General features: G+C 46.1%; 1 long non-coding RNA gene across 1 annotated transcript in view; it reads right to left on the reverse strand.

Moving 5' to 3' along the window:
* Positions 1-27,439, reverse strand: part of LOC137378536 (uncharacterized) — a 102,013-nt gene that overhangs the window by 5,054 nt on the left and 69,520 nt on the right. The window contains exon 2 of the long non-coding RNA XR_010976625.1: positions 1,869-2,017. This is a non-coding gene — a long non-coding RNA (uncharacterized lncRNA). The remainder of the gene's footprint in view (positions 1-1,868; positions 2,018-27,439) is intronic.

A 27,439-nucleotide genomic window follows, 5' to 3' on the forward strand; every position in this document is an offset into this window, starting at 1 on the left:
TGTTTGCTGTTTCTTAGCTCCACCCAAACTGATTCTACATCCTGATTCTTCAGTCTAAGATCCTCTCTCACTAACATACTGATCTCATACTTAACAGCACTATCCCACCTCCTTTTCCTTTTTGCCTGTCCTTCCCAATGTTGAATACCCTTGAACATTCAGTTCCCAGCCTTGGTCACCCTGCAGCCATCTCTCTGTAATGGCAATTAGATCATAACTTTTTTTTTATATTTGTTTGTGGGATGTGGGTGTCACTGGCTAGGCCAGCATTTATTGCCCATCCCTAATTGCCCCTGATCTGAGTGGCTTGTGAGGCCATTTCAGAGGGCATTTTAAGAATCAACCACATTGCTGTGGGTCTGGAGTCACATATAGGCCAGACCAGGTAAGGACAGCAGATTTCCTTCCCTTAAGGACATTAGTGAACCAGATGGGTTTTTATGACAATGGTTTCATGGCCATCATTAGACTAGCTGTTTTAATTTCTTTTCGCTTTTTAGCTTCTATTTGTGCTGTCAATTCATCGCCATTGTTGTGAATGCTGCATGCATACAGAGTGCCTTTAATTCTGTCTTTTTATTATTTTCACAACCTCTAGCCTTAGATGCTGATGCACTCTTAGGTTTGTAAGCTCTGTCCCTTCCTGCCAGTCAGATTATCAATAACAACTTTCAAAAGGGAATTGGAGAAATTTGCAGGGCTATGAGGAAAGAGCAGGGGGGTGGGACTAATTGGATAGCTCTTTCAAAGGGCTAGCATAGACATGAATGGCCTCCTTCTGTGCTGTGAGATTTTATGACCTACACTATTTTATCTATTGGTAATTCAGCACTTGCTAATTTTAAATTTTGCTGATTTGAACATGATCTCTTCATCTTGATGAACTTTGTCTTTTTCTAGTCCAGTCTCTTCAGCTTTGACTCTTTGTCCTTTTCTCTACCTAACTACCCGGTGGTCTCAATTTCCCAACTTTTATCCTGGTTTTAGTTATTGCTTCACTTCATTTCCCAGAATTAAATCAAGCAATGCTTCATCAGCCATTGGGACTAGAAACAGACTGAGTGAGGAACAGTCCTGGGTGAATGTGGAAAACTGCATTACTTTTATCCCAGTCTCTCTCAGGATAGTTTAAGTATTCTTACCCTGTGTTTTTTTGCATCTCTTGAACTGCCTGTAGACCAGCTCCTCGGCCACATCTCCAATGTTTGGCCTTTAATTCACACCCAGAATTGTACACTTTGTTACCTCTATCTATGTGTACTATGTATTAATGCAGCTCTATCCAGAGAGCATCTTTGCTTTCTGAAGTTGCAACAGAATCCTTCTCCAACATTGTCACCTTACCTCCATTCTTCTCTATTTATCACTTCTGAAAATTTTCCAACCAAGAATATCGTGTTCACGTTTGTTACAACTGCTTTTTCAGATCAAAAATTCATTAACATTTACAGCACAGAAGGAGGTCCTTCAGCCCATTGATATAGAATATAAAAGTCTACATGATAATTCTAATCACATTTGCCTAGCACATGAAGGGTAAATGACAGCATGGACAGGTTGGGCCAAATAGCCTGTTCCCATATTGTAACTATGTACGTGAGATAGCAGTCTTCTGCATTCCCATCTAAAGATCCCGTTTTACCGTAAGACTAATTCCCAGTAAATATTCCTGGAGAATGCCAGAGAGTGGGATGGAGGCAGTCTGTTTCTCCATATAGCGTGCGAGTGAGAGGCCACAAACTCAATGGAGGGCTTGCACAATTGTCCGGTATGTTGGGTTAATGCTTCCTGCTTTGTAACTGAACACGGAACAGTTGTCCAAATCACCCATTCTGGGCTAACTAGGTAGGAAATCTGTCACGACTTACTGCACAGTGGTCTCGTCCAGCACTCCAGTTACTGGGATCCTGTAGAAACGCTGCATTGCTGCAATGGCAGCTTGCATAGAATGTGCGGAACGCATGGCTGATGTACGGATATCATCCGGCAGAAAGTATCCATAGGTCTTCAACCAATTCTGCAAAGAAAGAAGATCATCACCTAAACATTTCCTTTACAAAGGAACAAGGAGGAGAGTTTTAATCTGTGTCTGAGGATGCTACTGAACTGCAATTCACTGAGCCACAAAGCGAAGGACAATTTCAGCAGCTATGCTGCGTGCATCAAGTCAGCAGGACAGAGATAGTGTCTACTGTGGGAATGTGGGCTCACACTTACCCATGTATCTCAATGTCTTGTGCTGTTTGTGGGATACGCACACAATGAGTTTTTAAAAACTTCCAGTTCTGCTGAATAGGGATGCTTTGTGAAGCAGGCTTAAGGCAAGCTTGAGGGGCTGAAGGAATGGGAAGGTCATGCATTCATGTCGAGGGTCTGGGACGTGTTGTTTGGTTGCTGTTTATAGTAATGAAGTGACTGAAGAGCTTAAGTGGACCATATAACCATGGTAACTGAATCACTGGGAGAGATTGAGATGAATCTAAGTGTATATTCTTGGCTCCATGTAATCTGAAGTTTGCATTTTGTGCCTTTTGATGTATTTTTTTTTAGTGTCAGTATGCATGGAATGAAGAAGTCAAAGGTAGAATTGGTATGTGTTTTGAGTAAACCACTGTTTGCTGTAATCATGCTGGAATTGTGAAGCATGATACCCAAGTTCTTATAGTGAATCAGGAACTCAATAAGAAAAAATCATATAATCATACTGGAACTGTGTTGTAGGATTTGACTGAGTATTCACAATGGATTATGTAACATGAACTGGTTAAAGGCAAAGATCTGATTCTGTTGTTGTTAAACTGATGTCTGTGTTTAGACTAATGAAAGAAAATAGAACAGGAAAGCAATTCAACAGCAACGAGTGAACTTAACCAGTGTCCACACACACTCACACACACCCAAACACACACACCTACACACACAGACACCCCTACACACACGCCCACAAAGACACACACACACCTACACACACACCCAGACACACACCTACACACACAGACACCCCTACACACACGCCCACAAAGACACACACACACCTACACACACACCCAGACACACACCCACACAGACAGACACACCCACACAGACCCACTCACAGACAGACACCCACACAGACACACACACACATTTTTCCTGCTCACACTGCCCATGTCTCTCTCACACTCATCCAACAGTCAATCTGCACAATAGCCCATAATTATATCATGAATTTTTTGGTCAGATTTGTAGCTGCAATGTTCACCTGTATAGAGGAGCGGGACTTGCGTTCGACAAATTTATTAGCGATTTTTGAGGGTGTAACTAATAAGGTAGATAAAGGGGAACCAGTAGATGTAGTCTACCTGGATTTCCAAAAGGCATTCGAAGAGGTGTCATAGAAAAGGGTGTCACGCAACAGACAGAGCTAAGCGATCCCACAATCAATGGATCAGATCTAAGCTCTGCAGTCCTGCCACATCCAGCCGTGAATGGTGGTGGACAATTAAACAACAGGAGGACGAGGTTCCACAAATATCCCCATCCTCAACGATGGGGGAGCCCAGCACATCAGTGCAAAAGATAAGGCTGAGGCATTTGCAACAATCTTCAGCCAGAAGTGCCGAGTTGATGATCCATCTCGTCCTCCTTCTGAAGCCCCCAGCATCACAGATGCCAGTCTTCAGCCAATTTGATTCAATCTATGTGATATCAATAAACAACTGAAGCCACTGGATACTGCAAAAGCTATGGGCCCTGAGAACATTCCACCAATAGTACTGAAGACCTGTGCTCTGGAACTTGCCACGCCCCTAGCCAAGCTGTTCCAGTACAGCTACAACACTGGCATCTACCCGGCAATGTGGAAAATTGCCCAGGTACCTCCCACACACAAAAAGCAGGACAAGTCCAACCCGGCCAATTATCACCCTAGCACTCTACTCTCGATCATCAGCAAAGGGATGGAAGGGGTCATCGACAGTGCGATCAAGCGGCATTTGCTCAGCAATAATCTGCTCACTGACACTCGGCATTGGTTCCATCAGGGCCACTCAGCTCCTGACCTCATTACAACCTTGGTCTAAACATCGACAGAAGAGCTGAACTCCAGAGGTGACGTGAGAGTGACTGCCCTTGACATCAAAGCAGCATTTGACCAAGTATGGCATCAAGGAGCCCTAGCAAAACTGGAATCAATAGGAATCGGGGGGAAACTCTCTGCTGGTTGGAGTCATACCTAGCGCAAAGGAAGATGATTGTGGTTGTTGGACGCCAATCTTCTCAGTCCCAGGACATCAATGCAGGAGTTCCTCAGGGTAGTGTCCGAGGCCCAACCATCTTCAGCAGCTTCATCAATGACCTTCCCTCTATCATAAGGTCAGAAGTGGGGATCTTCGCTGATGATTGCACAATGTTCAGCACCATTCGTGATGCCTCATATACTGAATAGACCCATGTCTCTATGCAGCAAGACCTGGACAACATCAAGGCTTGGGATGATAAGTGGCAAGTAATATTCGCGCCACACAAGTGGCGGGGCAATGACCGTCTCCAACAAGAGAGAATCTAACCATCTCCCCTTGATGTTCAATGGCATTACCATTGCTGAATCCCCCACTATCAACATCCTGGGGGTTACCATTGACCAGAAACTGAACTGGACCAGCCATATAAATACTGTGACTACAAGAGCAGGTCAGGGCTGGGAATTCTGTGACAAGTAATTCACCTCCTGACTCCCCAAAGCCTGTCCACCATCTACAAGGCACAAGTCAGGAGTGTGATGGAATACTCTCCACTTGCTTGGATGAGTGCAGCTCCAACAACACTCAAGAAGCTCGACACCATCCAGGACAAAGCAGCCCACTTGATTGTTTGTGGATGGGTGCCATTTACTCCCTCCTTCATCGATACACAGTGGCAGCAGTGTGTACCATCTACAAGATGCACTGCAGCAACTCACCAAGGCTCCTTAGATAGCACCTTCCAAACCCACGACCTCTACCACCAAGAAGGACAAGGCCAGCAGATACATGGGGACACCACCACCTGCAAGTTCCCCTCCAAGTCACACACCATCCAGACTTGGAACTATATCGCCGTTCCTTCACTGTCGCTGGGTCAAAATCCTGGAACTCCCTTCCTAACAGCACTGTGGGTGTACCTACCCCACATGGACTGCAGCGGTTCAAGAAGGCATCTCACCACCACCTTCTCAAGGGCAATTCAGGATGGGCAATAAATGCTGGCCTGGCCAGCGATGCCCACATCCCATGAATGAATTAAAAAAAAGATAAGGGCTCATGGAGCTTTTTAAAAATTCATTTATGGGGATTTGGGCATCACTGGCCAGGCCAGCATTTATTGCCCATCCCGAATTGCCCTTGAGAAGGTGGTGGTGAGATGCCTTCTTGAACCGCTGCAGTCCATGTGGGGTAGGTACACCCACAGTGCTGTTAGGAAGGGAGTTCCAGGATTTTGACCCAGCGACAGTGAAGGAACGGCGATATAGTTCCAAGTCTGGATGGTGTGTGACTTGGAGGGGAACTTGCAGGTTGTGATGTTCCCATGCATCTGCTGCCTTTGTCCTTCTAGGTGGTAGAAGTCGTGGGTTTGGAAGGTGCTGTCTGAGGAGCCTTGGTGTGTTGCTACAGTGCATCTTGTAGATGGTACACACTGCTGCCATTGAGCGTCGGTGGTGGAGGGAGTGAATGTTTGTGGATGGGGTGCCAATCAAGCGGGCTGCTTTGTACTGAATGGTGTCCAGCTTCTGGAGTGTTGTTGGGGCTGCAACCATCCAGGCAAGTGGAGAGTATTCCATCACACTCCTGACTTGTGCCTTGTAGATGGTGGACAGGCTTTGGGGAATCGGGAGGTGAGTTACTCGCCTCAGGATTCCTAGCCTCTGATCTGCTCTTGTAGCCACGGTATTAATATGGCTACTCCAGTTCAGTTTCTGGTCAATGGCAGCCCCTAGGATGTTGATAGTGGGGGATTCAGCGACAGTAATGCCATTGAATGTCAAGGGGAGATGGTTAGATTCTCTCTTGTTTGAGATGGTCATTGCCTGGCACTTGTGTGGCGCAAATGTTACTTGCCATTTATCAGCCCAAGCCTGGATATTGTCCAGGTCTTGCTGTATTTCTACACGGACTGCTTCAGTATCTGAGGAGTCACGAATGGTGCTGCACATTGTGCAATCATCAGCGAACATCCCCACTTCTGACCTTATGATAGAGGGAAGGTCATTGATGAAGCAGCTGAAGATGGTTGGGCCGAGGACACTACCCTGAGGAACTCCTGCAGTGATGTTCTGGAGTTGAGATGCTTGACCTCCAACAACCACAACCATCTTCCTTTGCGCTAGGTATGACTCCAACCAGCAGAGAGTTTTCCCCCCGATTCCCATTGACTTCAGTTTTGCTAGGGCTCCTTGACACCATATTCGGTCAAATGCTGCCTTGATGTCAAGGGAAGTCACTCTCACCTCACCTCTTGAGTTCAGCTCTTTTGTCCATGTTTGAACCAAAGCTGTAATGAGGTCAGGAGCTGAGTGGCCCTGGCGGAACCCAAACTGAACGTCACTGAGCAGGTTATTGCTAAGCAAGTGCTGCTTGATGGCACTGTTGATGACACCTTCCATCACTTTACTGATGATTGAGAGTATACTGATGGGGCAGTAATTGGCCGGGTTGGATTTGTCCTGCTTTTTGTGTACAGGACATACCTGGGTAATTTTCCACATTGCAGGGTAGATGCCAGTGTTGTAGCTGTACTGGAACAGCTTGGTTAGTGGCGCGGCAAGTTCTGGAGCACAGGTCTTCAGTACTATTCCCGGAATATTGTCAGGGCCCATAACCTTTGCAGTATCCAGTGCCTTCAGTCGTTTCTTGATATCACGCGAAGTGAATCGAATTGGCTGAAGTCTGGCATCTGTGATGCTGGGGACTTCAGGAGGAGGCCGAGATGGATCGTCAACTCGGCACTTCTGGCTGAAGATTGTTGTAAATGCAACAATCTTATCTTTCGCACTGATGTGCTGGGCTCCCCCATCATTGAGGATGGGGATATTTGTGGAGCCACCTCCTCCAGTTAGTTGTTCAATTGTCCACCACCATTCACGACTGGATGTGGCTGGACTGCAGAGCTTAGATCTGATCCGTTGGTTATGGGATCGCTTAGCTCTGTCTATTGCATGCTGCTTACGCAGTTTGACACGCAAGTAGTCCTGGGTTGTAGCTTCACCAGGTTGACACCTCATTTTGAGCATGCCCTCCTGCACTTTTCATTGAACCAGGGTTGGTCTCCTGGTTTGATGGTAATGGTAGAGTGGGGGATATGCCGGGCCATGAGGTTACAGATTGTGGTTGAGTACAATTCTGCTGCTGCTGATGGCCCACAGCGCCTCATGGATGCCCAGTTTTGCATTGCTAGATCTGTTCAAAATCTATCGCATTTAGCACGGTGATAGTGCCACACAACATGATGGATGGTATCCTCAATGTGAAGGCGGGACTTTGTCTCCACAAGGACTGTGCGGTGGTCACTCCTAACAATATTGTCATGGACAGAAGCATCTGCGGCAGGCAGATTGGTGAGAACAAGGTCAAGTATGTTTTTCCCTCTTGTTGGTTCCCTCACCACCTGCTGCAGACCCAGTCTAACATCTATGTCCTTTAGGACTCGGCCAGCTCGGTCAGTAGTGGTGCTACCGAGCCACTCTTGGTGATGGACATTGAAGTTCCCCACCCAGAGTACATTCTCTGCCCTCGCCACCCTCAGTGCTTCTTCCAAGTGTTGTTCAACATGGAGGAGTACTGACTCATCAGCTGAGGGAGGGCAGTAGGTGGTAATCAGCAGGAGGTTTCCTTGCCCATGTTTGACCTGATGCCAAAAGACTTCATGGGGTCCAGAGTCGATGTTGAGGACTCCCAGGGCAACTCCCTCCCTACTGTAGACCACTGTGCCACCACCTCTGCTGGGTGTGTCCTGCCAGTGGGACAGGACGTACCCGGGGATGGTGATGGCAGTGTCTGGGACATTGTCTGTAAGGTATGATTCCGTGAGTATGACTCTGCCAGGCTGTTGCTTGACTAGTCTGTGGGACAGCTCTCCCAACTTTGGCACAAGCCCCCGGATGTTAGTAAGGAGGACTTTGCAGGGTCGACAGGGCTGGGTTTGCCATTGTCGTTTCCGGTGCCTAGGTCGATGCCGGGTGGTCCGTCTGGTTTCATTCCTTTTTATTGACTTCGTAGCGGTTAGATACAACTGAGTGACTTGTTAGGCCATTTCAGAGGGCATGTAAGAGTTAACCACATTGTTGTGGGTCTGGGGTCACATGTAGGCCAGACCAGGGAAGGACAGCAGATTTCCTTCCCTAAATGACATTAGTTCGGGGTAATATATTAGCATGGATAGAGAATTGATTAGTGGACAGGAAGCAAACAGTAGGGATAAACTGGGCATTTTCAAGTTGTCAGGCTGTAACTAGTGGAGTGCCGCACGGATCAGCGCTGGGGCCTCAGCTGTTTGCAATCTATATTCATGACTTAGACGAAGAGAATCACAGAATTGTTACAGTGCAGAAGGAGGCCATTTGGCCCATCGTGTCCACACCGGCTCTCTGAAAGAGCAATTCCCTCAGTTCCATTCCCCTGCCTTCTCCCTGTAACCCTGCACATTCTTCCTTTTCATATCACTGTCTAATTCCCTTTTGAATGTTTCATTTGAACCTGCCTCCAACACACTCTCAGGCAGCACATTCCAGACCTTAACCACTCGCTGCGTGAAAAAGTTTTTCCTCATGTCACTTTTGCTTCTTTTACCAAATACTTTAAATCTGTGCCCTCTCGTTCTCGATCCTTTCACGAGTGGGAACAGTTTCTCTCTATCTACTCTGTCCAGACCCCTGATGATTTTGAATACCTCTATCAAATCACCTCTCAGCCTTCTCTTCTCCAAGAAAAACAGTCCTAACTTCTCCAATCTATCTTCATAACTGAAATTCCTCATCCCTGGAACCATTCCCGTGAATCTTTCCTGTACTCTCTCCAATGACCTCATGTCTTTCCTAAAGTGCGGCGCCCAGAACTGGATGCAATACTCCAGCTGAGGCTGAACTAGTGTCTTATACAAGTTCAACATAACTTCCTTACTCTTGTACTCTATGCCCCTATTAATAAAGCCCAGGATACTGTATACTTTATTAACCACTCTCTCAACCTGTCCTGCCACCTTCAATGACTTATGCACATATACACCCAGGTCCCTCTGCTCCTGCACCCCCTTTAGAATTGTACCCTTTATTTTATATTGTCTCTCCATGTTCTTCCGACCAAAATGAATCACTTCACGTTTCTCTGCATTGAACATCATCTGCCATCTGTCTGCCCATTCCACCAACTTGTCTATGGCCTTTTGAAGTTCTACACTATCCTCCTCATAGTTCACAATGCTTCCAAGTTTCGTATCATCTGCAAATTTGAAATTGTGCCCTTTACACCAAGGTCTAGGTCATTAATATATTTATCAGGAAAAGCAAGGGTCCCAACACTGAACCCTAGGGAACTCCATGAGAAACCTTCCTCTAGCCCGAAAAACATCCATTAAACATTCCTTTGTTTCCTGTCACTCAGCCAATTCCGTATCCATGTTGTTATCGTCCCTTTTATTCCATGAGCTACAAGTTTGCTCACAAGTCTGTTGTGTGACACTGTATCAAACGTCTTTTGAAAGTCCATATACACCACATCAACAGCATTGCCCTCATCAACCCTCTTGGTTACCTCATCAAAAAACTCCAGCAAGTTAGTTAAACATGATTTTCCCTTAAGAAATCCATGCTGGCTTTCCTTAATTAATTTGCATTTGTCCATGTGACTATTAATTTTGTCCCGAATTATTTTTTCTAGTAGTTTCCCCACCACCAAAGTTAAACTGACTGGCCTGTAGTTGCTGGGCCTATCTTTCCACCTTTTTTGAACAAGGGTGTAATGTTTGCAATTCTCCAGTCCTCTGGCACCACCAAGGCTAAGGAGGACTGGAAAATTATGGCCAGTGCCTCTCGATTTCCACCCTCACTTCCCTCAGTATCCTTGGACGCATTTCATCTGGTCCTGGTACTTTATCCACTTTAAGTACAGACAGCCTATCTAATACTTCCTCTTTATTAATTTTAAACCCCTCTAGTGTCTGACTTATCTCCTCTTTCAACATTGTGTTGCATCTTCATCCTTGGTAAGACAGATACAAAGTATTCATTTAATACCTCAGCTATGCCCTCTGCCTCCATGTATAAATCCCCTTTCTGGTCCCTAATCAGCCCCACTCCTCCTTTTACCACCATTTTACTATTTATATGCCTATAAAAAACTTTGGGATTTCCTTTAACGTTAGCTGCCAGTCTCTTTTCATGCTCTCTCTTTGCTTCCCTTATTTGCTTCTTCACTTTCCCTCTGGACCTTCTATATTCAGCCTGGTTCTCAATAGTATTTTCTGCCTGGCATCTGTCATAAGCACACTTGTTCTTCTTTATCTTAATCTCTACCTTTTTTGTTATCCAGGGAGCTCTGGATTTATTTTCTCTACTTTTCCCCTTCGAGGGAACAGACCTTGACTGTGCCCGAACTATCTCTTCTCTGAAAGTAGCCCATTGTTCAGCGACTGGTTTTCCTGCCAGCTTTTGACTTCAATTTATTCACCCCAGCTCCATTCTTACCCCATTGAAGTTGGCTTTTCCCCAGTTAATTATTCTTACCCTGGATTGCTCTTTGTCCTTTTCCATAGTCAGCCTAAACCTTATGATACAATGATCACTATCCCCTAAATGCTCTCCTACTGATACTTGATCCACTTGGCCCACCTCATTCCCAAGAACCAGGTCTAGCAGTGCCTCCTTTCTCGTTGGACTAACAACATACTGTTGTAGAAAATTCTCCTGAACACACTAGGAACTCTTGCCCCTCACTGCTCTTTACACTACTATTATCCCAGTCTATGCTTGGATCATTGAAGTTCCCCATTATAAATACCCTATAATTCATGCACCTCTCTGTAATTTCCTTGCAAATCTGTTCCTCCACGTCCTTCCCACTAGCTGGTGGCCTATAGACAACACCGAGCAATGTAACTGCACCTTTTTTGTTCCTCATTTCTAGCCAAATTGATTCTGTCCTCGACCCCTCTGGGACATCCTTTTTCTCCGGCACTGCAATGCTCTCCTTAATCAATACTGACAACCCTCCCACTTTTTCCCTTTCCTATCTTTCCTGAACACCTTGTATCCAGGAATATTGAACACCCAATCCTGCCCTCCTTTGAGCCAGGTCTCTGTTATAGCCACAACATCATATTTCCACATGACAATCTGCACCTGTACCTCACCATCTTATTAACCACACTCTGTGCATTCACATACATGCACATTAACCCTGATTCAGTGTTTATCACTTTCTCCCTTACTCTGACCCCACCTAATAACTTACTATTCTCTACTCTAGTGCTATCTATATCCCCCAGTATTCTGTGCACCTTGGTATTCCTCTCTGATTCTTGCTCCTGGTTCCCATACCCCAGACAAATTACCAGCTTTGCTTCCCTCCAATCTGAGCTCCCTCTCAGGTTCCCATTCCTCTGACAATTTAGTTTAAACCCTCCCCAACAGCACTAGCAAATCTCCCTGCAAGGATATTCGTCCCTGTCCTACTAAGATGCAACCCGTCCATCTCGTACAGGTCCCACCTGCCCCAGAACTAGTCCCAATATCTCAGAAATCTGATGCCCTCCCTCCTACACCAGTTCGCCAGCCACATGTTCATCGCTCAATTCTCCTATTCTTATGCTCACTTGCACGTGGGACTGGGAGAGGTCCTGCTTTTTAATCTCCTTCCTAGCTCCCTGAAATCTGCTTTCAGGACCTCACCCCTTTCTTACCTATGTCATTGGTACTGCTGTGGACCACGACCTCTGGCTGTTCACCCTCCCCCAGAAGAATATCCTGCAGCCTCTCCGTGACATCATTGACCCTGGCACCAGGGAGGCAGCACACCATCCTGGAGTCACGTTTACTGCGGCAGAAACACCTGTCTGGTCCCCTAACTAACAAATCCACTATCACTACTGCTTTTCCACTCCTCTTCCTCCCCTCCTGTGCAGCTGAGCCACCTGTGGTGCCACAAACTTGGCTCTGACTGCACTCCTCTGAGGAACCATCACCCTCACCAGTATCCAAAATGGAGAACCGATTAGCAAGTGAGATCATATCAGTGGACTCCTGCACTACCTGCCTGGTTCTCTTAGATGGCCTGACAGTCACCCATTACCTATCTGCCTGCATGTTCCTAACCTGCGGTGTGACCACCTCCCCTAAACGTGCTATCCACATAGTCCTCCGCCTTGCGGATGCACAACAGTGATTCCAACCGCCACTCGAGCTCCGAAACCTGGAGCTCAAGCTTGTACAGCCGGTGTTTGTCTAAGACATACAGTGCGTCCATGACTTCCCACATGCCAGTCTGTGTATTCCACTCGACAAAGCTGCCCTGCCATACCTTAACTTTACAGACTATTTATTATAAGTAGAATAACTTACCAGGTACTCACCAAACAGCTCCTTCCACTGCACTGAAGAAAGAACCAAATACTGGAGGTTGATAAAAGTAGAAAAAAGAAGCATCTCCTCCCCTTCACCGAACTCCCCGCTCACCAAACTTGTAACTCCACACTCTGCTTGCAATCTGCAACCGAGAGTAATGTATCTAAGTTTTCTGATGATACAAAGCTAGGTGGGAATACAAGCTGTGAGGAAGACACAGAGAGGTTGCAAAGAGATACAGACAGGTTAAGTGAGTGGGCAACAAGGTGGCAGATGGAACATAATGTGGGGAAGTGTGAAGTTATTCACTTTGGTTGTAAGAATAGAAAAGCAGAATATTTTTTAAAAGGTGTGAAACTCCTAAATGTTCATGTTCAGAGACACTTGGGTGAACTCATACAAGGAACACAAAGTTAGCATGCAATTAGGAAGGCCAATGGCATGTTGGCCTTTATTGCAAGAGGATTGGAGTACAAGAATAAGGAAGTCTTGCTACAATTGCACAGGGCTTTGGTGAGACCACATCTGGAATACTGTGCATAGTTTTGGTCTCCATATATAAGGAAGTGTGGAAGTGAGCAGAAAGGCATGGCACTATGCTTGATGGGAAATTTAGCCAAGTTAGGAATATAAGCTTGTTTTTGTAGGACAAGGAAATAGATCAGCAGAATTCAGCATCTGTATTTGTGTAGTCATGCCGGCAGGCCGCAGGCAGTTAATTGCACCCCTTACTGGAAATAGACTTTAGAATAGACTAGACATAGGTAGATTGTGCAATGATATTAAGAACACGATGGGCTGTTAACCTCAATAAATGGTTTAACAAAGAGATATAGCACGAAGCTGAGTTGTATCGCACTGATTGGTTGAACAAGGAGGTATAGCATGAATCCTAAATGTATAAACGATAGTATCTGTAACACGAGGGCACTTACTCTGGTGGACCCGACAGACTCTGTTGGAGTCAGTACCGCTGTACCAGACTAAGTCCGCCGGCTAGTGCGCAAATAAAGTAATTGATTTTAAATGGTGTCGAGACTTCTTTACCTATACAGGTCTGAACCGATTCTTACAGAAGGATATACTTGCTTTGGAGGTGGTACAGTGAAAGTTCACTAGATTGGTTCCTGGGATTACAGGGTTGTCCTATGATGAGAGGCTGAGTAAATTGGGCCTGTATTCTCTGGAGTTTCGAAGAATGAAAGGTGATCTCATTGAATCATTCAAGATTCTGAGGGGGCTTGACAGGGTACACACTGAGAAGTTGTTTCCCCTTGCTGGAGAATCTGGAACACGGGGGCACAGTCTCAGGATAAGGGGTCAATCACTTAGGACTGAGACAAGGAGAAACGTCTTCAGCAGCTTATTCGGGAGCAGAGAGTGCGAGCGAGTGATCAGCTGGGAAGGTCAGTTTCAATTTAAACTTAATTTTCCTTTTGTTTTCGGCGGACCAGGGGGCTGCTGGGTAAGTAAAAACCTATATATTTGGGCTGTTTCTGAACCCGAGACACTACACGGGTAGTGTCTCCCACCCGCCCTCCTCCTCTAACCAAAAAAAAAGGACTCGGCAGTGTGTAGATAAGGTAAGGCTTTTTCTATTTCTCTTTTTTTTTATCGTGAGATTAGTAAAAACTTTTCGTTCCTTTTTCATTTATCTAAGTTAAGCTTAAGATTAAAAATGGCAGGAGATCTCAGACCCGTGTTATGCTCCTCTTGCTCAATGTGGGAGCTCAGGGACATGGCTGATGTCCCTGACTCCTTCACGTGCAGGAAGTGTGTCCAGCTGCAGCTCTTGTTAGACCGCATGACGGCTCTGGAGCTGCGGATGGACTCACTTTGGAGCATCCGCGATGCTGAGGAGGTCGTGGATAGCACGTTTAGCGAATTGGTCACACCGCAGATGAGGATTGCTGAGGGAGAAAGGGAATGGGTGACCAAAAGGCAGAGAAAGAGCAGGAAGGCAGTGCACGTGTCCCCTGCGGTCATCTCCCTCCAAAACAGGTATACCGTTTTGGATACTGTTGAGGGAGATGGCTCACCAGGGGAAGGCAGCAGTAGCCAGGTTCATGGCACCGTGGCTGGCTCTGCTGTTCGGAAGGGCAGGAAAAAGAGTGGAAGGGCTATAGTCATAGGGGATTCGATTGTAAGGGGAGTAGATAGGCGTTTCTGTGGTCAAAAACGAGACTCCTGAATGGTATGTTGCCTCCCAGGTGCACGGGTCAGGGATGTCTCAGATCGGTTGCAGAACATTCTGAAGGGGGAGGGTGAACAGCCAGTTGTCGTTGTGCACATAGGCACCAATGATATAGGTAAAAAACGGGATGAGGTCCTACAAGCAGAATTTAGGGAGTTAGGAGCCAAGTTAAAAAGTAGGACCTCAGAGGTAGTAATCTCAGGATTGCTACCAGTGCCACGTGATAGTCAGAGTAGAAATGAAAGAATAGTCAGGATGAATGCGTGGCTTGAGAGATGGTGCAGGAGGGAGGGGTTCAGATTTTTGGGACATTGGGACCGGTTCTGGGGGAGATGGGACTATTACAAATTGGACGGTCTACACCTGGGCCGGCCTGGAACCAATGTCCTTGGGGGTGCTTTTGCTAACGCTGTTGGGGAGGGTTTAAATTAATGTGGCAGGGGGATGGGAACCAAATGAGGAGGTCAGTGGAGAGTAAGGAGGTAGTAACTAAAGCCTGTAAGGAACTAGATAATGAAGTCAGCGTGACTAAGGGAAAGAGTCGGCAGGGAGCAGATGATGTACGCAAAGGGAGTGGTGGTCTGAGGTGTATTTGTTTTAATGCAAGAAGTGTAGTAGGTAAGGCAGATGAACTTAGGGCCTGGATTAGTACCTGGGAGTATGATGTTATTGCTATTACTGAGACTTGGTTGAGGGAAGGGCATGATTGGCAACTAAATATCCCAGGATATCGATGCTTCAGGCGGGATAGAGAGGGAGGTAAAAGGGGTGGAGGAGTTGCATTACTGGTCAAAGAGGATATCACAGCTGTGCTGAAGGAAGGCACTATGGAGGACTCGAGCAGTGAGGCAATATGGGCAGAACTCAGAAATAGGAAGGGTGCGGTAACAATGTTGGGGCTGTACTACAGGCCTCCCAACAGCGAGCGTGAGATAGAGGTACAAATATGTAAACAGATTATGGAAAGATGTAGGAGCAACAGGGTGGTGGTAAAAGGAGATTTTAATTTTCCCAACATTGACTGGGATTCACTTAGTGTTAGAGGTCTAGATGGAGTAGAATTTGTAAGGAGCATCCAGGAGGGTTTTCTAGAGCAGTATGTAAATAGTCCAACTCGGGAAGGGGCCATACTGGACCTGGTGTTGGGGAATGAGCCCGGCCAGGTGGTTGAAGTTTCAGTAGGGGACTACTTTGGGAATAGTGATCACAATTCCGCAAGTTTTAGAATACTCATGGACAAAGACGAGAGTGGTCCTAAAGGAAGAGTGCTAAATTGGGGGAAGGCCAACTATACCAAAATTCGACAGGAGCTGGGGAATGTAGATTGGGAGCAGCTGTTTGAAGGTAAATCCACATTTGATATGTGGGAGGCTTTGAAAGAGAGGTTGATTAGCGTGCAGGAGAGACATGTTTCTGTGAAAATGAGGGATAGAAATGGCAAGATTAGGGAACCATGGATGACAGGTGAAATTGTGAGACGAGCTAAGAGGAAAAAGGAAGCATACATAAGGTCTAGGTGGCTGAAGAAAGACGAAGCTTTGAAAGAATATCGGGAATGTAAGACAAATCTGAAACGAGGAATTAAGAGGGCTAAAAGGGGTCATGAAATATCTTTAGCAAACAGGGTTAAGGAAAATCCCAAAGCCTTTTATTCATATACAAGGAGCAAGAGGGTAACTAGAGAAAGGATTGGCCCACTCAAGGACAAAGGAGGAAAGTTATGCGTGGAGTCAGAGAAAATGGGTGAGATTCTAAACGAGTACTTTGCATCGGTATTCACCGAGGAGAGGGACATGACGGATGTTGAGGTTAGGAACAGATGTTTGATTACTCTAGGTCAAGTCGGCATAAGGAGGGAGGAAGTGTTGGGTATTCTAAAAGGCATTAAGGTGGACAAGTCCCCAGGTCCGGATGGGATCTATCCCAGGTTACTGAGGGAAGTGAGAGAGGAAATAGTTGGGGCCTTAACAGATATCTTTGCAGCATCCTTAAACACGGGTGAGGTCCCGGAGGACTGGAGAATTGCTAATGTTGTCCCCTTGTTTAAGAAGGGTAGCAGGGATAATCCAGGTAATTATAGACCGGTGAGCCTGACGTCAGTGGTAGGGAAGCTGCTGGAGAAGATACTGAGGGATAGGATCTATTCCCATTTGGAAGAAAATGAGCTCATCAGTGATAGGCAACATGGTTTTGTGCAGGGAAGGTCATGTCTTACCAACTTAATAGAATTCTTTGAGGAAGTGACAAAGTTGATTGATGAGGGAAGGGCTGTAGATATCATATACATGGACTTCAGTAAGGCGTTTGATAAGGTTCCCCATGGTAGGCTGATGGAGAAAGTGAAGTCGCATGGGGTCCAGGGTGTACTAGCTAGATGGATAAAGAACTGGCTGGGCAACAGGAGACAGAGAGTAGCAGTGGAAGGGAGTTTCTCAAAATGGAGACGTGTGACCAGTGGTGTTCCACAGGGATCCGTGCTGGGACCACTGTTGTTTGTGATATACATAAATGATTTGGAGGAAAGTATAGGTGGTCTGATTAGCAAGTTTGCAGACGACACTAAGATTGGTGGAGTAGCAGATAGTGAAGGGGACTGTCAGAGAATACAGCAGAATATAGATAGATTGGAGAGTTAGGCAGAGAAATGGCAGATGGAGTTCAATCAGGGCAAATGCGAGGTGATGCATTTTGGAAGATCCAATTCAAGAGTGAACTATACAGTAAATGGAAAAGTCCTGGGGAAAATTGATGTACAGAGATATTTGGGTGTTCAGGTCCATTGCTCCCTGAAGGTGGCAACGCAGGTAAATAGAGTGGTCAAGAAGACATACGGCATGCTTTCCTTCATCGGACGGGGTATTGAGTACAAGGGTTGGCAGGTCATGTTACAGTTGTATAAGACTTTGGTTCGGCCACATTTGGAAACTGCGTGCAGTTCTGGTCGCCACATTACCAAAAGGATGTAGATGCTTTGGAGAGGGTGCAAAGGAGGTTTACCAGGATGTTGCCTGGTATGGAGGGCGCTAGCTATGAAGAGAGATTGAGTAGATTAGGATTATTTTCATTAGAAAGACGGAGGTTGAGGGGAGACCTGATTGAGGTGTACAAAATCATGAGAGGTATAGACAAGGTGGATAGCAAGAAGCTTTTTCCCCAGAGTGGGGGATTCAATTACTAGGGGTCACGAGTTCAAAGTGAGAGGGGAAAAGTTTAGGGGGGATATGCGTGGAAAGTTCTTTACGCAGAGGGTGGTGGGTGCCTGGAACGCGTTGCCAGCGGAGGTGTTAGATGCGAACACGATAGCGTCTTTTAAGATGTATCTAGACAGATACATGAATGGGCAAGAAGCAAAGAGATACAGACCCTTAGAAAATAGGCGACACGTTTAGATAGAGGATTTGGATCGGCGCAGGCTTGGAGGGCCGAAGGGCCTGTTCCTGTGCTGTAATTTTCTTTGTTCTTTGTTCACTCAGAGGGTTGTGAATCATTGGAATTTTCTACCCCAGAGGGTTGTGGGTGCTCCATCGTTGAATACATTTAAAGTTGAGACGGATTTTTGGTCTCTCAGGGAATCAAGGGATCCAGGGAGTGGGTGGGAAATGGAGTTGAGGTAGAAGATCAGCCATGATCATATTGAATGGTGGAGCAGCCTCAAGGGGCTGAATGGCCTACTCCTGCTCCTATTTCTTAAGTTCTTATATCAAGTGAAGGGTGATGTTTTATGCAATTGTGAGTCAGTGCTTGGATGCTGCAAGAAGTGGGCACAGGGCACAATGTGGTCAGTGTACGGATGTGCAGAGTCAGATTTTTTTGCCTCTCCACTGATTGCAGGTCTTGGCTCATTCCTCCGCGTTTCCTCATCGTCCTCTGGCTTTGAGGCAAAAGGCTTACCAGGGAATACAACTAGACACAGCAGAGTGTTTAAGAGGGATGTCTGAGATGTTAGGATGTGCACAATAGAGGCAAAAAGCTTTACTTTTAAAAAATTAACTTGATGTAGTGCAACAGAAAGCTACGGAGAACATTAAAAATTTTAAAATCTAGAAGTCAATACCGAACAATCAAAACAGGGCTCAGACTGGGAACACCACTGGTTCAGGAGCTACCACAACCTAGAGATAACGCTGGGCTAATCTCTAGGATCAGGAGCAGCCAGTGCTGTCTGGTCTGAAAGCACTGGGCTTTGCAATCCCAGTGAGAACAGATAAAAGGCCAATTCCTGAATTCACTGTCTCGCTGCTCTCCATTCTCGTTTTACGCTTATTGTTTACCGTCAGCCGCTGAGCCTGGGAGGTGAAAATCCAGGCTCCTGCTCATTGTACCTCACATTCCCGAACACCTTCTGTAAATGTTGGAAACCACATAGCAATGATACTCGCAGCAAAGCTACACAGAGTTGTCCCAGGCCACAGCAACAAGCAGTTTTAATCTCAGCTCTTGTAAGGCAGACAGTTCCCCACTGTAGCAAAGCAGCTCTCGTTACTTTCCCAGGAAGGCAATTTTCTGTCATCTCCCTGCTCCAAACACAAATAATCAAATCAACGGTCTCACAGATTACTGCAAAGTCCAGTGATCCTTAGTGAGCATAATTTTTTTTATTCATTCCTCGGATGTGGGCGTCGCTGGCCAGGCCAGCATTTATTGCCCATCCCTAATTGCCCTTGAGAAGGTGGTGGTGAGCTGCCTTCTTGAACCGCTGCAGTCCATGTGGGGTAGGTACACCCACAGTGCTGTTAGGAAGGGAGTTCCAGGATTTTGACCCAGCGACAGCGAAGGAACGGTGATATAGTTCCAAGTCAGGATGGTGTGTGACTTGGAGGGGAACGTGTGGGTGGTGGTGTTCCCATGCATCTGCTGGCCTTGTCCTCATGGTGGGTAGAGGTCACTGGTTTGGAAGGTGCTGGCGAAGGAGCCTTGGTGAGTTGCTGCAGTGCATGTTGTAGATGTTACACACTGCTGCCACTGTGCGTTAGTGGTGGAAGGAGTGAATGTTGAAGGTGAATGATGGGGTGTCACTCATGTGGGCTGCTTTATCCTGGATGGTGACGAGCTTCTTGAGTGTTGTTGGAGCTGCACCCAGACAAGTGGAAAGTATTCCATCACACTCCTGACCTGTGCCTTGTAGATGGTGGACAGGCTTTGGGGAGACAAGAGGAGAGTTACTTGCTGCAGAATTCCCAGCCTCATCTGCTCTTGTAGCCACAGTATTTATATGGCTGGTCCAGTTAAATTTCTGATCAATGGTAACCCCCAAGATGTTGATAGTGGGGGATTCAGCGATGGTAATGATGTTGAACATCAAGGGGAGATGGTTACATCAGCTCTTGTTGGAGATGGTCATTGTCTGGCATTTGTATGGTGTGAATGTTACTTGCCTCTCATCAGTCCAAGTGTGAGTGTTGTCCAGGTCTTGCTGCATATGGACATGAACTGCTTCAGTATCTGAGGAGTCACGAATGGTGCTGAACTTTGTGCAATCATCAGCGAACATCCCCACTTCTGACTCTATGATGGAGGGAAGGTCATTGATGAAGCAACTGAAGATGGTTGGGCCGAGGACACTACCCTGAGAAACTCCTGCCGTGATGTCCTGGAGCAGAGATGATTGACCTCCAATAACCACAACCATCTTCCTTTGTACTAGGTATGACTCCAGCCAATGGAGAGTTTTCTCCAGCTTCCCATTGACTCCAGTTTTGCTCGGGCTCCTTGATGTCAAACACGGTCAAATGCTGCCTTGGTGACAAGGGCAGTCACTCTCACCTCACCTCTGGAGTTCAGCTCTCTTGTCCATGTTTGAACCAAGGCTGTAATGAAGTCAGGGGCTGAGTGACCCTGGCGGAACCCAAACTGAGCGTCACTGAGCAGCTTATTGCTGTTTACGTGGCGCTTGATAGCACTGTCAACGACCAACTTCCATCACTTTGCTGATGATCGAGAGTAGACTGATGGGGTGATAACTGGCCGGATAGGATTTCTCCTGCTTTTTGTGGCGAGGACATACGTGGGCAATTTTACACATTGCCAAGTAGATGCTAGAGTCGTAGCTGTATCGGAACAACTTGGCTAGGGGCGTGGCAAGTTCTGGAGCACAGGTCTTCAGTACTATTGCTGGAATATTGTCACAACCCATAACCTTTCTTGATATCAAGTGGAGTGAATCGGATTGGCTGAAGACTTGGTTCATCCACTTGGCACTTCTGGCTGAAGATGGATGCAAATGCTTCAGCCTTGTCTTTTGCACTGATATGCTGGGTTCATCCTTCATTGAAGGAGGGGATATTTGCGGAGCCTCCTCCTCCTGTTAGTTGCTTAATTGTCCACCACCATTCTTTTTTTTCATTCGTTCATGGGATGTGAGCATCGCTGGCTCGGCCAGCATTTATTGCCCATCCCTAATTGCCCTTGAGAAGGTGGTGGTGAGATGCCTTCTTGAACTGCTGCAGTCCATGTGGGGTAGGTATACCCACAGTGCTATTCGGAAGGGAGTTCCAGGATCTTTACCCAGCAACAGTGAAGGAACGGCGATATAGTTCCAAGTCAGGATGGTGTGTGACTTGGAGGGGAACTTGCAGGTGGTGGTGTTCCTATGCATCTGCTGCCCTTGTCCTTCTAGGTGGTGGAGGTCGTGGGTTTGGAAGGTGCTGTCTAAGGAGCCTTGGTGAGTTGCAGCAGTGCATCTTGTAGATGGTACACACTGCTGCCACTGTGCGTCAGTGGTGGAGGGAGTGAATGTTTGTAGATGGGGTGCCAAGCAAGTGAGCTGCTTTGTCCTGGATGGTGTTGAGCTTCTTGAGTGTTGTTGGAGCTGCACCCATCCAGGCAAGTGGAGAGTATTCCATCATACTCCTGACTTGTGCCTTGTAGATGGTGGACGGACTTTGGGGAGTCAGGAGGTGAGTTACTCACCACAGGATTCCTAGCCTCTGACCTGCTCTTGTCGCCATGGTATTTATATGACTACTCCAGTTCAGTTTCTGGTCAATGGTAGCCCACAAGATGTTGACAGTGAGGGATTCAGCAATCGTAATGCCATTGAATGTCAAGGGGAGATGGTTAGATTCTCTCTTGTTTGAGATAGTCATCGTCTGGCACGAATGTTATTTGCCACTTATCAGCTCAAGCCTGGATAGTGTCCAGATCTTGCTGCATTTCTACACAGACTGCTTCAATATTGGAGGAGTCGCGAATGGTGCTGAATATTCTGCAATCATCAGCGAACATCCCCACTTCTGACCTTATGATTGAAGGAAGGTCATTGATGAAGCAGCTGAAGATGGTTGGGCCTAGGACACTACCCCGAGGAACTCCTGCAGTGATGTCCTGGAGCTGAGATGATTGACCTCCAACAACCACAACCATCTTCCTTTGTGCTAGGTATGACTCCAACCAGCAGAGAGTTTCCCCCCTGATTCCCATAGCCAGTTTTGCTAGGGCTCCTTGATGTCATACTCGATCAAATTCTGCCTTGAAATCAAGGGCAGTCACTCTACCATACCATACGACCATGCGAATTAGGAGCAAAAGGAAGCCATTTGGCTCATCTAGCTGCTCTGCCATTTCATAAAATCATGGCTGATCTGTTTGTGTCTCGATTTCCACACTCCCATCTAACCATGATAACCTTTGAATCCCTCGCCTAACAAGAATCTATTTACCTCCGCCTTGAAGATATTCAATGACCCCGCCTCCACCACTTTCTGAGGCAGAGAATTCCAAAGTCGCACAACCCTCTAAGAGAAAAAAAATCTCCTCATCTTTGTCATAAAAGGGTGACCCCTAATTTTAAAACAGTGCCCTCTAGTTCTGGACTCACCCACAAGAGGAAACATCCTTTCCACATCCACCTTGTCAAGACCGTTCAGGATCTTATAAACTTCAATCAAGTCTCCCCTCACTCTTCTAAACTCCAGTGAAAACAAGCCGAGTCTGTCCAACCTTTCCTCATAAGACAATCTGCTCATTCCAGGTTTCAATCTAGTAAACTTCCTCTGAACCACCTCCAACGCATTCACATCCTTCCTCAAATAAGGAGACCAAAACTGCACACGGTATTCGAGATGTGGTCTCACCAATGCCCTGTATAACTGAAGCATAACATCCTTACTTTTATTTTCAATTCCTCTCGTAATAAAGGATAGCATTCTATTAGCCTTCTTTATGACTGCTGTACCTGCATACTAACTTTTTGTGACTCCTGCACTAGAACATCTAGATCCCTCTGCATCTCGGAATTCTGCAGTCGTTCTCTGTTTAAGTAATACTCTGCTTTTTCATTTTTCCTGTCAAAGTGAATAACTTCACATTTTTCCCACATTATACTCCATCTGCCAGATTTTTGCAACAATCTTCAGCCAGAATTGCCGAGTTGATGATCCATCTCGGCCTCCTCCTGAAGTCCTCAGCATCACAGATGCCAGACTTCAGCCAATTCGATTCAGTCCGCAGGATATCAAGAAACAACTGAAGGCACTGGATACTGCAAAAGCTATGGGCCCTGACAATATTCCGGCAATAGTACTGAAGACCTGTGCTCCAGACCTTGCCGCACCCCTAGCCAAGCTGTTCCAGTACAGCTACAACACTGGCATCTACCCTGCAATGTGAAAAATTGCCCAGGTATGTCCTGGACACAAAAAGCAGGACAAGTCCAAACCGGCCAATTACCACCACATCAGCCTACTCTCAATCATCAGTAAAGTGATGGAAGGTGTCATCAACAGTGCCATCAAGCAACACTTGCTTAGCAATAACCTGTTCAGTGATACTCAGTTTGGGTTCCGCCAGGGCCACTCAGCTCCTGACCTCATTACAGTCTTGGCTCAAACATGGACAAAAGAGCTGAACTCAACAGGTGAGGTGAGAGTGACTGCCCTTGACATCAAGGCAGAATTTGACCGAGTATGGCATCAAGAACCCTAGCTAGGCTGGAGTCATACCTAACGCAAAGGAAGGTGGTTGTGGTTGTTGGAGGTCAATCATCTGAGCTCCAGGACATCACTGCAGTAGTTCCTCAGGGTAGTGTCCTAGGCCCAACCATCTTCAGCTGCTTCATCAATGACCTTCCTTCAATCATAAGGTCAGAAGTGGGGATGTTCGCTGATGATTGCACAATGTTCAGCACCATTCGTGACTCCTCAGATACTGAAGCAGTCCGTGTAGAAATGCAGCAAGACCTGGACAATATCCAGGCTTGGGCTGATAAGTGGCAAGTAACATTCGCGCCACACAAGTGCCAGGCAATGACCATCTCCAACAAGAGAGAATCTAACCATCTCCCCTTGACAGTCAATGACATTACCATCACTGAATCCCCCACTATCAACATCCTAGAGGCTACCATTGACCAGAAACTGAACTGGAGTAGCCATATAAATATTGTGGCTACAAGAGCAGGTCAGAGGCAAGGAATGCTGTGGCGAGTAACTCACCTCCTGTCTCCCCAAAGCCTGTCCACCATCTACAAGACACAAGTCAGGAGTGTGATGGAATACTCTCCACTTGCTTGGATGGGTGCAGCTCCAACAACACTCAAAAAGCTCGACACCATCCAGGCCAAAGCAGCCCGCTTGATTGGCACCCCATCCCCAAACATTCACTCCACCCACCACCGACACACAGTGGCAGCAGTGTGTACCATCTACAAAATGCACTGCAGCAACTCACCAAGGCTCCTTCGACATCACCTTCCAAACCAGTGACCTCTCCCACCTAGAAGGACAAGGGCAGCAAATGCGTGGGAACACCACCACCTGCAAGTTCCCCTCCAAGTCACACATCATCCTGACTTGGAACTATATCACCGTTGCTTCACTGTCGCTGGGTCAAAATCCTGGAACTCCCATCCTAACAGCACAGTAGGTGTACCTACCTCACATGGACTGCAGCGATTCAAGAAGGAAGCTCACCACCACCTTCTCAAGGGCAATTAGGGATGGGCAATAAATGCTGGCCTGGCCAGCGACGCCCACATCCCTGAATGAATAAAAAAAACTCAAACCCTCCACCAGTCTCAGAAAGTGTCTGCTTATAAAGTGCTCAAGTAAGACCCAATTAACACCCTCCACCTACATATAATAAAACAACTGATATATAATTAATAGAGTCCCTTCTTTCTTTTATAATACAACATGGATTAACATGCTCAACCAACATTACAAAATAAATCAAATAAATAAATTCCATATTAGGTACAAAGTATAACATTGCAAGATGCCCCTCCTCTTGCATTTCTTTTTGTGAAACAATTACATAGCTGATGACCCATTTAAGTTTGGAGATTTCCTTTCTCTCTAGCATCTGTTACAATCCAGCAAGGTCAATATGTAGGCTTTTCTCATTCACACTTTTTGTAGAGTGTACACTGTCCCACAAAGAACGATTATCCACATAACATTCAATGGGTATCCTATCTTCAATATGTCCCTTGTTCAGAATTTCACCCAAAATATTTGACAAATAGAACCCCATATCCACCGCTTCCACAAGACTGAGTGTTTCTGCAGCTAAAGTGCTTTTAAAGACCTGCTTTATTTTATTGGCCTCCCAAGCTAAAAGGACATTTCCTATTTTCACCCATCAGAAATATTATGAAGCCAGCTGCACTCAAATATCCATCAGCAAGATTAGCATGTGAAACATGACTAAAAATTGTTAGCTTCATGTTCTTTAGGTCACCTAAGGATGGGAACTTCAGTACACATTTCTCCAGATTTAATTGCTTAATGTTTTATTTGCCCTTAAAACATTCTCAACTTTCAGATGTTTCATCACTGTGCTCAACTCCAGCACATCAAAACTAGCATCAGGCCTAGTGTGAGTGCACAGTTTAACTGACCAACCAAGTTTCACAATTGCTCAATCTCTGCTTTAGATATATCAACTTTTTTTGATGACCTAACACGATTAACTGGGATGGGAATTACACTCTGTAGATAGGATTGCTAATTTAAAGTTAGTCCAGACTTAGTCTGCTTAATATCTAAACCAATATATTTAAAGGCCCCACAAGCCTGACTCCCAATCTTAAATTCTGTCCTAAACTTAATATGATACTTCTCAAAATCCGCAGTACCACCCCATAAGAAATCATCGATGTGCATCATGAAGATGCCCTTCATACCAATAAAACATTGCAGGATCTACTTTTAGTTGAACACAACCAATTTTCAACAAAACAGATCTCACCAAGAAATACCACATCCTGGAAACATCACAAAGGCCCTAGACGCATTTGTTCAATTTCTATAGTTTTCCTTCTGCACCTGCTGCCTCTTTGGGTGGTTTCAAAAACACTTCTCTCTGAAAAGTGTCACCCTGCAGAAATGCAGCATTGTCAATAAAAACATTTTCAAGATTAATTTTCCAGCTGTAGGAGAGTCCACTCTAACATCAGTATCACCCAGTCACTCTTCAAAACCCCTTGCAACTAGCCTTGCTTTAGCCTTTTAAGTTCCATTGGGAAGGACTTTTTCAGTACAAACCCATCTATATGACAAGGCTGGCTGTCTCCTATTTGGTCCCTCAGATTAAACTCCAAACTCGCTCCAACTCTGTAATTCCTTATGTTTTGCTTCTCTTATTAGTTTATTCTCACGTTTATTGGTGGCCACTAAAACATCACAGTCATGAGGACTTCTGCTTCTAGTTCTATTCCGAGACTGCTCTCTAGCCTTCGTTTCATTGTGGAATCTGCTCAAATTACGGCCTCTATTAGCACTGCCAGAAGGTCGCCCTCGCACATTATTGGAGGCTTTCTCCAGTACATGATCGCTTCCTTATGCAACAGTCACTTCCAGACCTAGTATAGAACTTACACTGCACTTTCTTACCCTTCACTCTTTCACCCCATTCTGCCAGTCCATGGACTTTGCTTCTTGGCCATCATCTGCCAGTCCATGGTGTTGTGACCGAGGATGGAGGAGTGCACTGTCTTTCTCTAGTTTCACTTCTCCACAGATCACAACATATATTTAAGTGTTTTACAAAGTTACTGATATGGTCAATTATATACTTTATTTTAATTTCAGAATAAACTTCCACCAACCAGGTTTCTTTAACAAACAACAAAATTATGAATTTATTATAAAACAAGACTCATTCAATAAAGATGCAAAGGTTATTAACACAGGTTGAAATATGAAAGTATAAATGTATTCCCTTCTAAATAACCCAACACACACACACACACACACACACACACACACCACGCACACGCATACCACACGCACACCACACACACACACGCAAACACACACCATGCAAGCACACATCCACGCACGCATCCACGCACGCACACATCCACGCAAACGCACACCACACACACACACCACGCACACGCATACCACACGCACACCACACACATACACACACCACGCACACGCACACCACGCACACGCACACCACGCACACCGCCCACACGCATGCACGCACGCACACACGCACGCACACACCACGCACACACCACGCACACGCACACCACACACCACGCACACCACGCACACCACGCACCCCACATCACACACACCACACATCACACACACCACACATCACACACACCACACATCACACACACCACACATCACACACACCACACATCACACACACCACGCACACGCACACCACGCACACCACGCACCCCACGCACACACACACCGCTGCTTCCTAGCCACCCTGTC

Source organism: Heterodontus francisci, chromosome 16 (genome assembly GCF_036365525.1).
Source record: "Heterodontus francisci isolate sHetFra1 chromosome 16, sHetFra1.hap1, whole genome shotgun sequence".
NCBI classification, from domain to species: domain Eukaryota; kingdom Metazoa; phylum Chordata; class Chondrichthyes; order Heterodontiformes; family Heterodontidae; genus Heterodontus; species Heterodontus francisci.